The 12,754-nt window shown below is 38.5% G+C and overlaps 1 pseudogene; it reads left to right on the top strand.

Annotated features, from left to right (window-relative positions):
* Positions 1 to 1,202: 1,202 nt before the first annotated feature.
* LOC116083868 lies at positions 1,203 to 3,140 on the top strand (annotated as a pseudogene).
* The last annotated feature ends 9,614 nt before the right edge of the window (positions 3,141 to 12,754 follow it).

Genomic DNA, 12,754 nt, shown 5'->3' with positions numbered 1-12,754 from the left:
ATTTGTACTGATTTTGATGGTCATCATAAGGAGAAAGGACTGAACCCAAAAAGCACAGGTTGGCATCAGTTTCTGCTTTTGAGTTAAAATAATTCTGGTGGTGAGTCCAAGGACACTTTTTTAAATCCATATTTATGTTCTTCCACCTCCCTAATTAATGCCCCACAATCTTCTCAGTTTCCTCATGAGGTCAAATGGATTCTCCTCTCTCTCTCTCCTCTCTCTCTCTCTCTCTCTCTCTCTCTCTTTCTCTCTCTCTCTTTCTCTCTCTCTCTTGGCCTGTCTCCCTGTTTCTCTCCCTCTCTTTCTGATACCACCAAACAGCATCTCTGCAGGGGTTCATGGCCTTCATGAGCCACAGAGTAACAAGGCAGGGGAGGCAGGAAGGCAGTTTCCCCAACTCAGTGGCAAGTGTTGTTCAAATGTCAGGAGTTTGACCATAATGTGCTTGTACTTCTTAGCATACATGTCTAAGAGACTGTCTGATTCTCTCTAACTGGAGTTACAGACACTTGTAAGCAGCCATGTGGCTTCCAGGAATCAACACCAGGACCTTTGGAAGATTAGCCGGTGCTCTTAACTGCTGAGCCATCTTTCCAGTCACAATATAGTATTTGGTAGATCTCATTTTCCATTTTGTGGTCCTTAAAAGTACAATATGCATAGGAGTTTCTGGGACCTTCTGCCATCCACTTTCCTTAGAAAAGCATCCACATGAGGAATACTTTAGGGATACTACTTACCTATATCAGACGTGCTTCTGGCTCTGCTCTCACGTAGGGTCACCTTTAGATTTATATGCAGAAGCACATGATGCCTCTTGGTATTTGTGTTATTATTGATGGTTGTAATTATCATAACATGTGGTATTCACGCTTTTTCTGTATTTCAAGGTATGCTGTTATTCTGGAATGTGGTCATTTATTTCTCTGCAGAGGAGTGAGAATGCCTAGGTCCTGATCATTGGAAATTATTCAGAGATGTGATGTTAGAGAATTACAGCAACCTTGTGTCCCTGGGTGACGATAGCTTCTATGATGAATTCTTAATTAATTGTTAGCAGGAAAATTGCTCCCTTTGTACAGTATCTCATGGGACCTTGTGCTTCCAACACTGAGGTTTATGGGGCTACTTTTTTAAAAATTAAAATTATTCATATACCTTAGATTTTTTTCTTCCTGTGTTTATATCCCCGACCTTAAATGTATCCTTCATATTGGAAGGTAAGTGATACACCATGAAGAGACTGTCACACACTTCAGTTTTAAAATTTTTTCATGTGTCTGAGCTGAAGCACGGAACCTGCAAATGCTAAATTCTGATGTATCCATCTGAGGACTCATAAAGAACTAATCCTCTACACTCTTTTACTGCATCTTCTCATCCTTATACACACAATCCAGGAAAGGAGATGTTATTTACCAGGAGAACACACTAAAAATGTTGTTTCATGTTTCCACAAACAAGTTTTTCTTCCTCTAAGCCATACCTGGTCACATTCTGGAACAAACACAAAAACCTTCAGATATGAAGAGACAAGTAGCCACCACCATGCTGTGTAGGAATGAGGGTGGCAGTGAAACAGAGGGAAATTCAAAGATCCAACATAAAGCCATTGAGATACAATACTCTGGTATGAATCATTTTTAATGATCTCATTTTCTGACTCTTTCTGTCAAAGAAGGACATCAGTCTGTGTTTAGGACTCATTGTATCTCATAAGCCCTATTTTCCCCCTCCACGAGGTTGTCTTGTGTTTCTCATGATGGTGAAACCTCTGTCATTTCTAAGGGGTCTTCAACTTGGGTTTTTATTTTCTTCATAAGATATGCATAAAACCTCATTTGTTAAATCCTTGAAATTTATTATTAAATGATATTATGGACAGATTTTTTTTTTTGAGACAGGGTTTCTCTATATAGCCCTGGCTGTCCTGAAACTTACTCTGTAGACCAGGCTGGCCTTGAACTCAGAAATCCACCTGCCTCTGCCTCCCAAGTGAAGCCTAACTTTCACAACATCCAAAACTAAAACATACATATGTATATATATATATACATACATACATATGTATATATATATACATATGTGTATATATATACATACACATATAAATGTAGATTTTTCCAAGTTAGATTACACACACGCACACATAAATGCATTTGTTTTCCAAGTTAGATGACTTTTATCCTTTGTGTTTATCTACTCATAAGCTTCCTATGTTTTTAATGGGCTGATTTGTATTTGCATATTGCTATTATGAGTTTTCTAAGTTGTTTCACTTTAATATTCCGTTGTTTCCATATTCTATGTTCCTATGGTCTTCTTACTTAGGTGGAAGGTTACATGATTTTCACCTCTTGTGTGTTGCAAATTTGGCTTCATTGAATACTGGTGCAGAAATTTTAATGTAGATTATCATTTACACAGACAACTGCAAGTATGAATAAATATGTCTGTAAAAATAAACATTGTAAATATAAAGTATTTTGCTCTGTTTCATTCATTTTTCAACCTTTACTCACCAGGACAAGAATGCCATACTTGCAAAGAATGTGGCAAAGCCTTTGAGTGGTTAAAAAAAATGCTTTAGAAGTCACCAGAGAATTAATTTAAGAGCTAAGCCCTACAAATGTAAAGAATGTGGCAAGTACTTCTATTTGCCATCACTCCTTTCTGAACATGAGAGAATTCATATAGGAGAAAAGCCCTGCAAGTGTGAAATATGTAGCAAGGCATTCCATGCTTCAACATTAATTTCTGAACACAAGACAATTAATACAGGAGAGAAACCCTGCAACTGTGAAGTATGTAGTAAGACCTTCCATGTTCCATTAAGACTTTCTAAACCTAAGATAATCCATACAGTAGAGAAACCATACAAATGTGAAGTTTGTAGCAAGGCCTTCCATGCTCCATCACTATTTTCTGTACACAAGAGACTTCACACAGGAGAGAAACCATATAAATGTGAATTATGTGACAAGGCATTCCATTACAAATCAATATTATATAAACATAAGAACATTCATTCAGCTGAAAAACCACACAACTGTAAAACATGTGGAAATGTCTTCTGCTTTCTATCATTACGTTCAGAACACAAGATAAGATATACAGAAGAAAGTCTACAATTGTGAAGTATGTGGCAAAGCCTTTAGAACTTCCTTTAGACTTCTTTTTAGTCACTTGATTCACATTCTAGAGAGAAACCCTACAAATGTGAGGAATGTGGAAAAGCCTTCTCTACAAAATCATACCTGTATCAGCACACATCAACTCACAATGTGGAGAACCCTTGTAAATGTAAAAAAATGTAGCAAAGTCCTCAAAAATCCTAAAAATCTTTAGGGATCATCAAGGAATTCATGCTGGAGAGAAACCCTAGAAATGTAAAGAATGTGGAAAAGACATTAGGTGTTTCACAGCATATTCTAAATACCAGATAATTTAAATTGGAGAGAAATATTACAAGTGTGAAGAATGAGCCACAAGCTATTACCAGTCTTCTGATCTTAAGAAACATCACAAAATTCAACTGTAAAAGAAACAACACAAGTGTGTAGAATATGACAAAGTCTTTTGAACTTACTAAGAATTTCTGAAATTCTTCATAATTCATATGAGACTGAAATGCCACATTTGAGAAATGTTGCAAACCTTTTAATAAGCTGTTTTAGTTAGGGTTTTACTGCTGTGAACAGTCAACATGACCAAGGCAACTCTCATAAGGACAATATTTAATTGGGGTTGGCTTACAGATTCAGAGGTTCAGTTCATTATCATCAAGGTAGGATCCAGGCAGGCATGGTACAGGAATTGCCAAGAGTGCTAGAACATCATCTGAAGACCCCTAGGAGAAGACTGGCTACCAGGCAGCAGAGGATCTTAAAGCCCATGTCCATAGTGACACACTTCCTTCAACAAGACCACACCTACTCCAAGAAGGCCATGCCTTCTAATAGTGCCACTCCCTGAGCTAACCATATTCAAACTATCATATAAACTTTCTTATATTTATCAACACAACATAGTTCAAAGTGCAGTCAAATAGTACAAATGTTAAAATGTTCATAAAAGGCTTACACTTCTTCAGATCCTAAAAATAATACCAAAAACTATCAAAACATTTATTCAGAATAGAAGTCTGTATGTGTGAGGAATCTGGTGACACCTTTGAAATCATTCAGACCTTACCAGCGCAAAAGAATTGATTGTGAAGGGCAACCATACACATGAGAAAAAAATGTAGTAAGTTAAGTTATTTACTGTTCAACAAACATTTCTGACTTTCATAGAATTTATCCTGGAGAAACACCACAACTTTGAAGGGTGTGGCAATGCCCTTAAAAGTTCTTCATCACAAAAGGATGGTGACATTCATGGTCCCCCCTTCTAGCTTAACCTGAAAAACACATAACTTCTCTCCTGGGCATGTTCCACTAATTGCTTGCAGCTTTCCTTAGTAGATCCTGGACTTCCTTCCCTCCTACAGCTGGCATCTCCAATGTCTTTGGGCATCTTCCATATTTCATGATCTGCATTATTCTGACATCAATGACTTGTTTCTTTATAACACATGAAACAGTGATGTCTTATTAATTCTGCAGGGTGAGCAACATTTTAAGATAAGCCTGGTAAATGAATGACCAGAGGCTTGCCTCTCATGTGATTCTAGATCTCATTGAATAGCTTACTGAAGTTAAATTCATGAGTTTTTGCTGTGATGTGTGGAAACTTTTAGTTGTAGGGTTATGTCATCTTCAAACAGGGATAGTTTAATGTCTTCCTTTCCCATTTTTACCCTTTTGCTATGTTCTATTGTCTTAACACTTTAATGAAGTTTTTGTACCGATTCTTGTATGCCATATTTTAAAGGACATGCCTTCAGTTTTAGCTCCTTTTACTGAAGATTGGCTATGGGGAAGTTACACATAGCTTTTATTACAGTGAAAGATTCTCCATTCATTGATGCTTTCCTAGGGATTTATTATACAGATATTTTGAAATTTCACAACTGCCTTATTTTCAGCTATTGAGACAACTGTGTGAATTCTCTGTTTTTCTCGGTCATTGTGGTTTAATTATACACATGACTTGCACAAGTTGATCCAACCATTTGTCATAGAGAAGAAAGCAATCAGTTATACAGTGTGATTTAATTGGGAATTTAGTTGAGGGCTTTTTTTTAAAACTTTTTATGTTCTTTAGGGTAATAGTTTGTGCAGTGCTTTGCAGTTGTTGTTTTGTTTTTTTAATTTCTTTATTCTTCTCTAATATATTTCAACCATAACTATTCCTCCCACTTCCCTGAACTTCTCCTCTCCCTGAGACCCATCTCTCCCCATGTATCGCTTCAGAAAATATCAGGCTTTTCAGGGACATTAGCAGAATACTGCACAAGATACAGTAAGACCAGACTCAAACCCTCACATCAAGGGTGGGCAAGGTAACCCAGTAGGAGGAAAGTGGTAACAAGAGCAGGCAAGAGAGACAGAGAGATCTTTCTTCCCCCTGTCAGGAGTCCCACAAAAACCAAAGTCAACACCCATAGCACACATGTGGAGAAACTAACAGACCGATGCAGCTCTCTTATTCTCACTTCAGTCTCTATGAGCCACCATGATTCATTCTGTCACATTGTTCTCTGATAAGTCATTTTGTCGCCATGGCTGCTTGCTTCTACAAACTAACTTTGCTTTCATTGTTTGGAATTGAAGGTGTGTACTAAGGGTGTGTCTGTATTCCAGCCAGAGAGAATAAAGGTGTGTCATTCCAGCTGTATCACACAGTTCAGGGCCTTTGGATGTGATCCTTTGCCAGGGCAGCCATGTTACTAGGTTAAAATTCCTCTACAGAGCACACTGATGCCAGCCCAGCTTGTACTTTCTACTTAACAAGGAATATGTGTGAGGAATCTGGCGACACCTTTGAAATCATTCAGACCTTACCAAGCGCAAAAGAATTGATTGTGAAGGACAACCATACACATGAGAAAAAAATGTAGTAAGTTAAGTTATTTACTGTTCAACAAACATTTCTTCAATGAAGGAGCACTACTTGGTGGCAGTCGTAAGTGTTCTTTGTCTCATGACCCCATGGATAAGTAGGTCCTCAGAAGGATGGAGGCACTGTACCCTGGTAGTTTGGCTATAGTTATGGAAAGTGAGGTGTAGGGCAGAGAGTGCAAAGAGATGTTTGTTGGACGCTTTCTTGTGTCTCTGCTCTTGAAATCAGCTTCAGGAAATCTTTTTTTCCCTTATTTTTTTAATTGGATATTTTATTTATTTACATTTCAATGTTATTCCCTTCCCTTGGTTTCTCCTCCAGAAACCCTCTTATCCATCTCCCCTCCCCCTGCTTCTATGAGGGTGTTCCCCTACCCACCCATCCACCCACTTCCGGATCCCTGCCCTGGCATTCCGTTACAGAGGGGCATTGAGCCTTCACAGAACAAAGGGCCTCTCTTCCTATTGATGCCCAACAAGGCCATCTTCTGCTACATATGTGGCTGGAGCCATGGGTCACTCTATGTGTACTCTTTGGTTGGAGATTTAAATCTCTGGGAGCTGGGGGGATGTTCTAGTTGGTTGATATTGTTGTTCTTCCTATGGGGTTGCAAACCCTTTCAGCTCCTTCAGTCCTTTCTCTAACTCCTCTATTGGCAACCCCATGCTCAGTACAATGGTTAACTTTGAGCACAGCCTCTATACTTGTCAGGCTCTAGCAGAGCCTCAGGAGACAGCTATATGAGGCTCCTGTCAGCAAGCACTTGTTGGCATCCACAATAGTGTCTGGGTTTGGTGTCTGTATATGGAATGGATCCCCAGGTGGGGCAGTCTCTGGATGGCCTTTCCTTCAGTCTCTGTTTTACACTTTGTCTCCATATTTACTCCCAGGAATATTACCTGTAGGACAAGCTAGTGATACCTGAAAATAAGCCCACTGTCAGCTCAAGAAAAGTACCAAGAGTCAAACAAACTACGTCGGTGGTCTTAAACTGAAACAAAAGCAACATGCTTCTAGTTTGCAGAAGAGTGGGCATTGTGACCTTTGCAGTCTGAGATACAGTTTCACAAAAACTAATAATTGTTATAAATACTGAAGAGATCATGGATGGGACAGAGAAAAGACCTTTGGTTGGCAGTTATGGAGGCTATATGTTTGCATGGTTCTTGGATGGAGAATGTCTTCAAAGATCTGGTATTTAAGTACTCTTCATAGAATGTAGCTGTCAAAATTGCCTTAGGCACATGAAGTGAAATATGGATTGGTTTATGCAACCGATTGCCTGGAAATCTCACACAAATAAAGCAAAAATGAGTAAGAAACTCTGAAAACAGAGCTGACATGGACCTGTGATCCATTGTAATCTTTTCTCTTCTTTCTCATTTCCCTTTTTCCCACCAGGTGCATATTCTTCCTAAGGGGACATCCTATATATAAAAGAATTATATAAAAGAAGTTATAAGCATCAGAGGAAGGAAAATTACAACCATATAAAATTTTAAGAAAACCCCCCAGTTCAGATATCTGGTGAAGTAGACAATAATACTGTGACATTATATGAAAAACTTATTTTTCTAGAGCATTTTCTGATGTCAGTCTAGCAAAATAAACACTAGGAAGAAATTAGAAAGGTCATCCAACTGCTTCCTCAGATTGTTTTCTCAAAAATACATAACACCATTTATCTAAGCTAGGAATTTGAGTTTAAAAATCCCATGGGATGTTGAACAAGGGTTTTAAAGATATGAGAGAAGGTAAAGATTATAAACTTAACACAATTCAGCTTGAAATATCCCAGATTCTGCCTATAAACCATGAATTGGCAAAAGGGCAGGTTTTCACATTTAATTAAATGTGGAGTTCATACTTTTTACCTCTGCCTCATTCCAAGTGCCTTCTTTTCTTAAAATGAAGCTCACTTTGACCTTCTCAAATAACCATCTCCAGTTACTGGAGGAAGGCCAGGGAGCATGATATGATGAATGGCATAAGTTGCAAGGAGAAAATCACACCTGGAAGTCAAACTCCAGCTCTGTCACATGAAAGGATGAGGGTGAAGTAAGATAGCAGACTTGAAGCTGTCTCCATGTGAACCAGTAAAAGACAGAATCATAATAAATTATAGACTATATAGACTATATCCTAAAGAGAAAAAGTAGGAAGTGAAAGGTGCTGGAAAAGAAGAGGAAGAAAGAAAAGATGCACAGAGAAGAAAGCTCAACATGGTCTTGGCTGCCCAGTTCTCTTGGTTGGGGGAAGGAAAAGCATTTGACTTTTCAAAGACTGTGACTGAAGGGATGAAGTTGTGAAGAGCATGAAGAACTGAGATGACTTGACAAAGAGTGCATGTGGCAGGTAGGCTCAGCTCAGGCTGGGAAGTGATCTCCAAACCTGTAGAGGGAAAAAGAACTCAATTGCCATGAGCAGTTGGGATCACACTATGAGATAACTAGAGTTTGATAGCTTATGTTTCTGAGTCCAGTGGGTTTATTAGAGTCTGCAGTCACCTATTCTCCTTCATGTCTGTAGACCCCCCAGAATCTCCAAATTCCACAGGCAAACTTGATAGTACCGCTGTGTCCCTCCAGCACTGCTGTTGAAGGCTGGGGGCCCGAAAAATGTGAAGATAGGACTTGTAGGGCTCTCAGAGAAGTGGTTGTTTCCCACATTCCCAACACATTTCTCAGATACCACTCAGCTAAAGCATCATCAGTTATTCTGGGATGGCACAATCTGAAGAATCTCAGGAGGCTGAGATAAACTGAGGAACTCAATATTATTAGTACAGGAAGAGTAAATCTCCAATGATGGAAACAGGATTGGCAGACATCAGATATGTGCCTAAGACAGATTGAGTAGCAACATGGAGCACAAGTTCTTCCCTTTCCTGCTCAGACCTGGTGTGCTCTGATCTCCTAAGACCCAGAGGGAACTTTCCCAAAGCTTCATCTTTTTTTTTTTTTCTCTGTGTATCCCTGGCTGTCCTGGAACTCACTCTGTAGACCAGGCTGGCCTCGAACTCAGAAATCCGCCTGCCTCTGTCTTCCAAGTGCTGGGATTAAAGGCGTGCGCCACCGCCATCTGGCTGCTTCATCTTTTTAAATACTGTAAATACTTCCTCTCCTTTTTTTTTTAAGATTTTTAAATTTTATTTATATGAGTACACTGTAGCTGCCTTCAGACACACCAGAAGAGGGCATCAGATCCTATTACAGATGGTTGTGAGCCACCATGTGGTTGCTGGGAATTGAACTCAGGACCTCTGGAAGAGCAGTCAGTGCTCTTAACTGCTGAACCATCTCTCCAGCCCCACTTCCTCTCCTTTTTAAACTGCACTTTTGTAGTATTTCTAACCTTTATATGTTTTTAAAATTGTTTGTGGTTTTGTTATTTCCCTTCATGTGTTCATCCAATTTTGTTTGCTTTTCTCTTCCCTCTTTTGGACAGTATTTTTGTCTCTACCTGTATTTTCCTTTTTTTCCCCTTTCCTAGCTTTGCTTTTTTTTCTAGCCATGTCTTTATTTAGTAGAATTTTCTGGTTTGTGTGTGTGTTTGTGTGTGTGTGTGTGTGTGTGTGTGTGTGTATGCATCTGTATACATGTGTGTGTTGAACATGAATGTGTGCAATGATGTATGCATGTGAGTTGTACATGTGTGTTTTGTGCATGAATGTGTGTATGCATGTGTGTATATGTGCATATTATGTACATGTGCAACATGAAGCACTCATTCCTTCCCCTTCCTGCACAAACCTGATGGGCTCTGATCTCCTAAGACCCAGAGGAAGCTTTCCCAACACCTCATTTCTAAAAATACTGTATAATGTATCCCTTCCTCTTCCTTTAAAACTACACTTTTAGTTGCATTTCTAAGTTTGCTATGTTTTTTTAAACATAGCAATGGGTCTGGACAGTGAGCCCAAAGGATGGCCTTTCCTTTCATTGGTATTTTAATACTAGATCACTTTTAAACACGGGCTTTGGGGACCACACTAAACTCTTAGGCTTGCAAGTCAAGCCCTTTATCAACTGAGGTATGTCCTCAACCCTAGTACTATTTTGACTCTACATTATTGTTTGAAGTAGTTATATTTTATTTTTATTACCTTTATTATGATTTTGTCTTTTTCCACATTGGGAAATTTTGGTTTGATTTTTTTTTTTTTGCTGTGATTCTTTCAGTCTTTTAGTCTTTTTCTCTTCTACTCTATAACACTCGTCTCCACTTCTCCTTTTTTCCCATTTCACTTAACATTGCTTTTGCTCTATTTCTACCCTTCTTTTATTTCATTCATTTAGTATTTCTAAACTTAAACTAAACCATTACGAACTTTACAGGCTTTCTAAAGTAGTTTGCCAATTTACATAGGTGATGTATCCTTAGACTGTAATTGTTGTCAAATAAATTTCTATTTCTTTTGTGCTTTGATACTATTGCTAAAATAGTAGTAGCTTTCTCTGCAGTGAATAATACTGAGTATTGATCCTTCAAGAAATGTGCTTGATAAGAAGTTTATCTCCTATATAGAAGAAATAGCAAAACCAATAGATGTACAAATCACAACAAAAAATATAAGAAACACAAAAAAGTTCAGGCCACATGACTTCTCCAAGGTCATCATAACTCCTCACCTGCTAAAATCAAAGATCCTGGACTAGATTAAGTGCCTAAAGAAGAATTCAAAAGTTTCCAGACTAATATATATATATATATATATATATGTGTGTGTGTGTGTGTGTGTGTGTGTGTGTGTGTGTGTGTGTGTGACCTAGAAGAAGATACAAACAAGTGGATAAATTCAATAAACACCTAGAAAGCAAAGTTATTAACAAGTGGGAAGAAGTTAGCAAACTGGCTGAGAAAGTGGGCTATATACATAAAAGTAAGTCATGAACATGGAATAAAAAACATTCTTCAAGAAAACTGAGATTTTGATAAAATGTGTATGTGCATATGTATGTATATATATATATATATTATGTATACACATAAATTTTGGAAAGAAAAAACTGAACAAATCAAATAAAAACAGTCAAAATAATCTCTCTGGTAGATTTATTCATGCAAAAGGAAGAAGATCCACAGATGCCCAATAGGACAGATGAAATACTACATTCAAACATCATAAGGAAAAACATAAGTGAGACTAACCACAGTGTCCAGGGCACTTGAAATACTGTCAAAATAGATATTCTCAAAGGAGCAAACCTGAGAATCTTCAGGGAAGAAAACTGGTCTGAGATAAATTGAGAGGCACAGAGAATCTGTTCAGTGAACCTACAGCAGAAATTTCCCCAAACCTAGAGAAAGAAACAGTCACTTAAAGACAAGAGGCGTTTAGAACCACAACTACTCATGATCAGAGAATTCTCCTTGATGTTGTAGGGAAGCAAGAGAAACTACACTGTGGTAGGGCTGAGGCCTCATTTTCTCTATTAGACCGGCTATCTAAACAATTAGTTTCTTGGCCCATCTGCTCACAGCACAAAAACTCTCCCCCTCCCTACTATCCTAACAATAAAATGCTAAACAAAGGATTTTTGCTACATGTTGCAAAAATATAGTAACAGTAAAATAAAGTCACCCCTTAAACTCCAATCACATGTGGAAGCAATGGGGCATTGACAGTATACTGTGAATCAAAACATCATTAGTTCTTGTCACTGTGAGGGGACAGGGAAAGGGTAAATAGAGTAGTGGTCAGTATTTGGATGCTAGAAAAAAAGAGGGGAGAGAAAAGTACATAGAAGGTAGGAAAGTAGGAAGAAGGAAGAAGAAAATGAGAGCCTAGTTAACAGCAGCGTAAAAGGACAGACTAGAGCCATGCAGTCAGGTGACCTACAAATGATTCCAGTTCTCAGCAGTGGGACATGGAGAAACCCCAAATCAGGCCAGTCTGCATTCTGTGGGAAAAAATCAATCAAAAGGAAAGAGAGAAAGAAAAGAATAGAGAAAAAAAGAAATAAGAAAGGATAAAACCATTTAAGAGAGACAATGGGAACAGAGCTGGGTAGACATGGCATGTCAAACTGACTTTGGGTATTACATAAAAGATGAGCAAGAATGAAGGGGAAAGATCTGCCTGGGGAGGGAGCACAGTCCGGCAGCCGCAGTCCCTGGCCTGCTTGCTGGTTTCAACTTAGCTTTCCATATTCTTTTCTTGTCTTCTAGGTACTGGAAGTACTTAGTTTTGCCTCTGAAAGCCATCAAGTTAGAGAAAGTATTCTCTCTCCATAGGAATGTACGACTGGGTAACAGACCCTGGACTTATCAGTAGAACCTCCATCCCAGGTTGACTCATGAATGTTGGTCATTCTCCTGGGCAGTCCACCACATTCCAGTGCTAGTTACCTATGTTCATGCTCTCTTGCAGACTCGGACCAGGTTTGCAAATCACTGAAGCCTGCATGGCTCTGATTCAAGGTTTCTTTCCTTCAGTCTAGAGATATTCTCCTGCCTTGGTTTTCGCTTACAGTCCCATGATAATGAGTCTAAGGGCACCAATCTCGACTCAAGCAGGGATCATTTTAAAATCTCAATTAACTTTAAAAAATTTCTTAATAGTTGTTGATGTAGTTTAGTGGTACAATGCTGGCTTAAGACCACAATTTCATTCACTAACATTATAAATAATTTCCTTGCAAGTGTAAAAACATTATATTCAAATTAAAATGACCCACTGATTATTGTCATAGAGAAAATACATAGCATTGAGGTATGAAGTTGTTAAAACAGGTGTTCCCTT

The sequence above is a fragment of the Mastomys coucha genome, unplaced genomic scaffold, assembly GCF_008632895.1.
Source record: "Mastomys coucha isolate ucsf_1 unplaced genomic scaffold, UCSF_Mcou_1 pScaffold8, whole genome shotgun sequence".
In the NCBI taxonomy this organism is placed as follows: Eukaryota; Metazoa; Chordata; class Mammalia; order Rodentia; family Muridae; genus Mastomys; species Mastomys coucha.
The sequence above is the reverse complement of the archived record's forward strand: the minus strand, read 5'-3'. Positions and strand labels throughout refer to the sequence as shown.